This window comes from Scyliorhinus canicula, chromosome 12 (genome assembly GCF_902713615.1).
Source record: "Scyliorhinus canicula chromosome 12, sScyCan1.1, whole genome shotgun sequence".
In the NCBI taxonomy this organism is placed as follows: Eukaryota; Metazoa; Chordata; class Chondrichthyes; order Carcharhiniformes; family Scyliorhinidae; genus Scyliorhinus; species Scyliorhinus canicula.
In genome coordinates, this window is record NC_052157.1 from 56,586,334 (window position 1) to 56,592,892 (window position 6,559).

Consider the following 6,559-nt stretch of genomic DNA (forward strand, 5'->3'; position numbering starts at 1 on the left):
CTGTGAACCGATGCCTGTGAGATCCCAGATAGGTCCCCGCTCGGAGCCTGGAAGGAACTGGTAGCGTAGAAGTTTGACGGATACCGGTATAGCGTGCCCTCCTCCCGTTCCACGTGGTGCGAGGTGCGCCACAAGGTGGCAGATATGTGCGACCGTCTCCCTGCTGAACCGTAGTCTCCTCCTGCATGTGATGTCCAGGTAGGGCCTCGAATGACATTCGGTCACGGTACACCCTAGGCTTTGATGGCCGACTATGGCGCCCAGGCTCCACCATCAGTGGTTCCTCCTCCTCCTCATCCTCCTCCCCCCCATGCTGCTCGATATCAGTGCCCGCACCCTGTGCCTTCCTCAGTGTTTGGGGGTCATTGTTCCCCTCGGCATCCCCCTGGACATACCGGCCATGAGCGCCTGCGGCCTGCACGGCGACGACGGGCCACTCCGCGGCCATCCCCTCTGCTGCAGCAGCAGCCCCTGCATCTGCATCCACTGTGGGCTGTCGCTGTGGACGCTGCTGGATGCCAACTTCAGTGCAGCGGCTCCAACCACTGCGGTGAACATCGCTGTCCGGTTGGTATACATGGTGACCTGCAGAAGGGTGGTGGGGGGCAGAGAAACGACATGTTTCTCGGAGGTTCTTCGACACCTCAGTAGCCGGCTGCCATGGGATACCTGTGTGCCCCGGTGGCCTGGTCGCGCTGCTGACACGCAGCCAGCCTAACCCCTGGTCACTGTCTGCGTCCAACATCAGTTAACACCGTTCTCCTCACCAGTGTGCCAGTCGGCTCTGCCCATCAGTCACACGACAACCTGCGGGCGTGTCCTCATCACCATCCTGCCATAGCCGGGCGGCTGACATGTGGCATCCGCGGATGGACGACCCCCTCCACTCCCTCCCTCCCCCTCCCACCTCCATTCCCCCCCTCCCCCTCCCACCTCCACTCACTCCCTCCCTCCCCCCTCCCTTCCACCCCCTCCCACCTCACTCGCTCCCCACTCCCACCTCACTCCCTCCCCCTCCCAACTCCTTCCCTCCAAACCCCTCCCCCCACCTCCATTCCCTCCCTCTCCCCCTCCCACCTCCACTCACTCCCTCTCCCCCTCCCACCTCCACTCACTCCCTCCATCCCCCCTCCCTCCTCCCCTTCCCTACCCCCCCTCCCTTGGCCGCAGCGTTCTCGGGGAAGCCTTCCCCAGTCTGCAGAAACTCCGGGACTGTCCGCTCTCCACCTCAGTGCTCAGCGTCAGCCAGCACGACTGGCTGCCGACTGTATATAGCAGGTGTGAATGGCGACGGCGTAAACTGGGGTCACGCCGTCGGGAGTTCAGCCCATACGGGCCGGAGAATAGCGGGGTTACTGGAGAATCGCCATTTTGGGTGTCTCGGGCGATTCTCCGGCTTGCGCCACGCGGAACCCGACAAGACCGATTTTGCCTCTTGGGAGAATCGCGGGAGCGCGTCGGACCAGCGTCGCGTGGAAAACTGTCGCGGCCGGCGATTCTCCCAACCGGCGCAGCCTCGGAGAATCACGCCCAATATTTCAAGTGTGGTCTAACCAGAGTTTATAACGCTGCAGCTAAATCTCGTGGCTCTTAAACTCAATCCCCCTGTTAATGAAAGCCAACGCACCATACGCCTTCTTAACAACCCAATCAACCTGGGTGGCAACTTTGAGGGATCTATGTACGTGGACCCCAAGACCCCTCTGTTCCTCCACACGTATCCCGGATACGTTGTATAAACACCTCCTCAAGGCTGCCTTGACCTACCTGGTTTAACCAATCAAAATGTATATTAAAATCCCCCATGATAACTGCAGTACCATTTCTACAGGCATCCGTTATTTCTTTGTTTATTGCCCGCCCCACCGTAATGTTACTATTTGGTGGCCTGTGGGCAACTCCTATCAGTGACTTTTCCAGCTTACTATTCCTGATTTCCACTCAAATGGATTCAATCTTATCCTCCATAGCAACGATGTCATCCCTCACTACTGCCCAGATGTCATCCTTAAATAACAGAGCTACACCACCTCCCTTACCATCTACTCTGTCCTTGCAAATAGTTTGATACCCTTGCATATTAAAACTTCCAGTCGTGACCATCCTTTAACCATGTTTCAGTAATAGCCACTAAATCATAGTCATTCAAGATGATTTGCGGCATCAACTCATTTATCTTATTCCGAATACTATGAGCATTCACGTAAAGTACCCTTATGTTGATATTCATACCTCCGTTTTGAATCTTAACACCTCTATCAGTAACATCTCCTAAGTTATTTTTCTTTTGAACTTTTTTCCTAATTTTCCTTAGCGGTGAACACATATCTTCATGAACCTACTGCTTTACTTTATTCCTTTTATTATTACTGGGCCTATTCACTGAGCTCCCCTCAGTCATTGTACCTTGTACTGTGGCCCTATTTGATTTTTGACTATGGCTTCTCTGCCTTGCACTTTCCCCCTTACTGCCTTTTGTTTCTGTCCCCGTTTTACTTCCCTCCGTCTTCCTGCATCAGTTCCCATCCCCCTGCCACATTAGTTTAAATCCTCCCCAAAAGCACTAGCAAACATCCCACCTCGCTGATCACGATAACCTTGCCATTCTTCTTTCTGCCATCCTGCGCAGCAGAGCCAGCCACAGTGCCATGAACCTGGCTGCTGCTGTCTTTCCCTGGTGAGCCACCTCCGTCAACAGTATCCAAAACGGTACATCTGTTTTGCAGGGAGATGACCACAGGGGACATCTACACTGCTTTCGTACTCATGCTCTGTGTTTTGGTCACCAATTTCCTATCTTCCTTTATCTGCAGTGTGACCAACTCGCTAAACTCGCTATTGTTACTCATATCATGTGTCTGGTTACAGAAATGATGTGTAGGATGTTTTAAAAATCTCAAGGAAAGGGGATGTAATGATATGCAATACCAGTATATATAGCAAGTGTATAGGACCTCCGACCACTAGGTGTCATGCAAGAGGAACTGGACTCTGGAAACGGACAGCACCAGTATTAGTCATAGTTAGAGGAGCTGACAGGAGCATAGTGAAAAGTTCCACAGTTTTGTCAGCAATGTTAAGTTTACCCACAGTTATTCAACGTTAAATAACTAGATGTTCTGTCGTACACTGATTCATTTATTATCATAGTGCACAAACATAACACATATTCTAGCGAGAGTCAGTATCAGTGGCACCCATACCCAAGTGAGAGTCAGTGTGTGTGGAACTAGTACTCCAGTGAGAGTCAGTGTGTGTGGGACCTGTACCCAAGTGAGAGTCAGTGGGTGTGATTCTCCGCACCCGCGAAAAATCGCGAAATTGTCGTAAAAAACGGGCGCGTTTTACGACGGTCGGGAAGGGTCCATTTCCCGACGTATTCACTTCCGGGAAATGGGTTAGTAACGCCGCGGCGTCAATCACGTGCGCGATGACGACGGAACGCGGCGATGACACGATCACGCCCACGTGACGCTGCCCGACACCGCAAAAGGCGCGGGCGATCACAGAATCCGTAGGCCATGATGTCGGAGCCCAGGAGAGCTGCACCTCGTTTTGTGGAGGCCGATGTCGAGACGCTGCTCGATGCTGTCGAGCAGAGGAGGGGCATCATCTGCCCGCGGAGAGGGCATCGCCAACCTGCCAGCGCGGTACGCCAGGCCTGGCGTGAGGTGGCTGCTGCCGTCAGTGCTGTGGGGCAGACCCCTCGCTCTGCAGAGCAGTGCCGGAAAAGCTTCACGACCTCACCAGGGCTGCCAGGGTAAGTGCCAAGAAGGTGCCCCCTAGTCACAACCATCCCTCCCCCCCCCCACTTTACTTAATCACCCACCTCCCCCCCTGGCACGGGGGGGGGGGGGGGGGGGTGGAGGGGGATTGGGTCAGAGTTATTTGAGGATGGTTCACAAAGTTGTCACAGACCCAGCGCTCTGGCCCCGTGGAGAGATGCAATCGTCTTCGAACATAGAACAGTACAGCACAGAACAGGCCCTTCGGCCCTCGATGTTGTGCCGAGCAATGATCACCCTACTCAAACCCACGTATCCACCTTATACCCGTAACTCAACAACCCCCCCCTTAACCTTACTTTTTAGGACACTACGGGCAATTTAGCACGGCCAATCCACCTAACCCGCACATCTTTGGACTGTGGGAGGAAACCGGAGCACCCGGAGGAAACCCACGCACACACGGGGAGGACGTGCAGACTCCGCACAGACAGTGACCCAGCCGGGGATCGAACCTGGGACCCTGGAGCTGTGAAGCATTTATGCTAACCACCATGCTACCGTGCTGCCCATTATGACAACTTGACCCCCAAAACTGTGGCAGTATCTGAACGGACTGCTGATACCTGCCGTATTGTAATGATTTACCTATGTACCCTCCCCCAACAGGCCAAGTCCGCTCACAACAACCGTGAGCGGCACAAGACTGGAGGGGGTTCGCCCAACCTGCACCCCCTCACCACCTTTGAGCAGAGGGCACTGGACCTTGTTGGGGGGTCTGTCACCCGGGATGTCGCGCTATGCGAGGTTGGCGGATCTGCAGCAAGTGAGACAACCCTCCTTGACAAACACCCACCCCTCCCCCATCCTCTGTCCCTTCACACACTCTGCCCACTTGGACACCTCCCCCATCCTCTGTCCCTTCACACACCCTGCCCACTGGGACACCTCCCCCATCCTCTGTCCCTTCACACACCCTGCCCACTGGGACACCTCCCCCATCCTCTGTCCCTTCACACGCTGCCCACTGGGACCGTCCAGCGGCCTGCCGAGCAAATCTAAATAACCCATCTCATTCTCTTCCCTAGGACGTGATGCCGAACGACCAGGGCCGTCTGGCTGCAGACGGACACAGGCATCTGCCGCCACCTCACCCGGGGCCGCACGACAGAGGGTGCCCGATCAGCGGGGAGTCCCATCCTCCCCAACCCAATCTGCGGATCAGGACGCCCAGAGGGTGGCGAGAACACAAGCCACGGAAATGGCCAGCGATAATCCTCTGGACTCTGAGTGGCCCCACACCATAGAGGAGGCACTAAATTGCGACAACATCGGGCTTGCGGCACTGCTATCTCCCACAACATCCATCATCCCAGAGACACTCACCCCGGCGGGCCTATTTAGTGATGAGTCTCCTGGGTCACAGTCTGGTTCGCACATCACAGCTGAGCAGGTACAGCAGGTGGAGGTCGGAGCAACCGAGGGCCCGGACTCGCGGAGGCCAGACCAGGCCCAGGATGCAGCTGGCTCCCAGACGTTTTCGGAGTTCCTGGAGTTTCTCAACCCAACCGCACAGCCGATGCCTCACGAAACCCAGGGAAACACCGACGGGATGAGGGCTGCCTTCCAGACTCTGCAGACGCTGTTAGAGGAGTCGAACCGCGTCCACGAGCAGGGAGTGGTGCCGCTCATGGAAGAGACCCAGTCCGACACCGCACGGATGGCATCCGCGGTGGAGGCAATGGGTCAGGTGATGCAAGGCATTGGGGTTAATATGCACGCGTCATCCTCGGCCCTGGACAGGGTTGCCCTCTCACAGGCAGCAATGTGCCAGAGGCAAAACGACATTGCCGGCGCCCTGCAGGCCTTGGCCCAGTCTCACCAGGTCACTGGCCAGTCGCAGCAGTCAGTCGCCGAGAGCATCAACCGCCTGACACATGTGCTGGATGGCGTCGTGCACACACAGGTTGAGATCGCACAGTCCCTGGCGGGAATGTCTAACTCCCTGGACTCCGTGTCCTGCAAACCTTCGGATCCTGGTGGATACCGTTGCAGGCCTCCAGGACTGGCAGCGCCAGGTGTCGGTGGTGCGACGGGGCACCTCCCCGCTCGCACCTCTGTCCCAAAGTGAGGCCCGGGGGCCACCGGGCTCCCCGAGGGAGGAGGAGGTTTCGGGGCCCGTCCCATTAAGTCCATCACGGGACGTCCCGGAATTCTCGGCCTCCCCCCGTCCCATCCCTGGTGCATCGGGTGGGCAGCAGGCAGAGCAGGGTGGCACAATGTCACCCGAGACGCCCGCAGAGCAGCCTGGCCCATCAAGGCCGGGTCGCCCCAGGAAACGCTTGGCCAAGGAGAAACGAGTCGAGGGGGGCGATTCGCAGCAATCCTCCTCCACTCCTGCTGTATCATCTGGGGACTCACGTAGACGTAGTGTTAGGGCCCGTAAGGCAACTAAGATAGACACTGAGTAAGTTAGCACGCGTGAAGGGCACAGTTTAGTTGTAGGGGATAGGGCACCTGTAAATAATTGTTAACATTAAACGCACTGTTCCACCTTACTTGTAATACCGTGTGATTGTTCCACAGCCACAGGAATCGTGATGGTGACTGAGTGTCGCTGGGGTTGACAAGCGGTGAAACTTCGGTGCCGGGTGTGCAGTCCCTGCCCCTCCCCCCACCCCCTCCCACAGCTAGCCCACGCGGGCACGTGATAGAGTGTCAGTGACGATCTCAGCGGCCACCAAGGTGGATGGTTCAGCTATTGCCATGGGTCAGACTCTCTCTAACGATTCTGAGCTCACAGCTCTTCGCAGAGCGGGCTGTCATCATTCTAC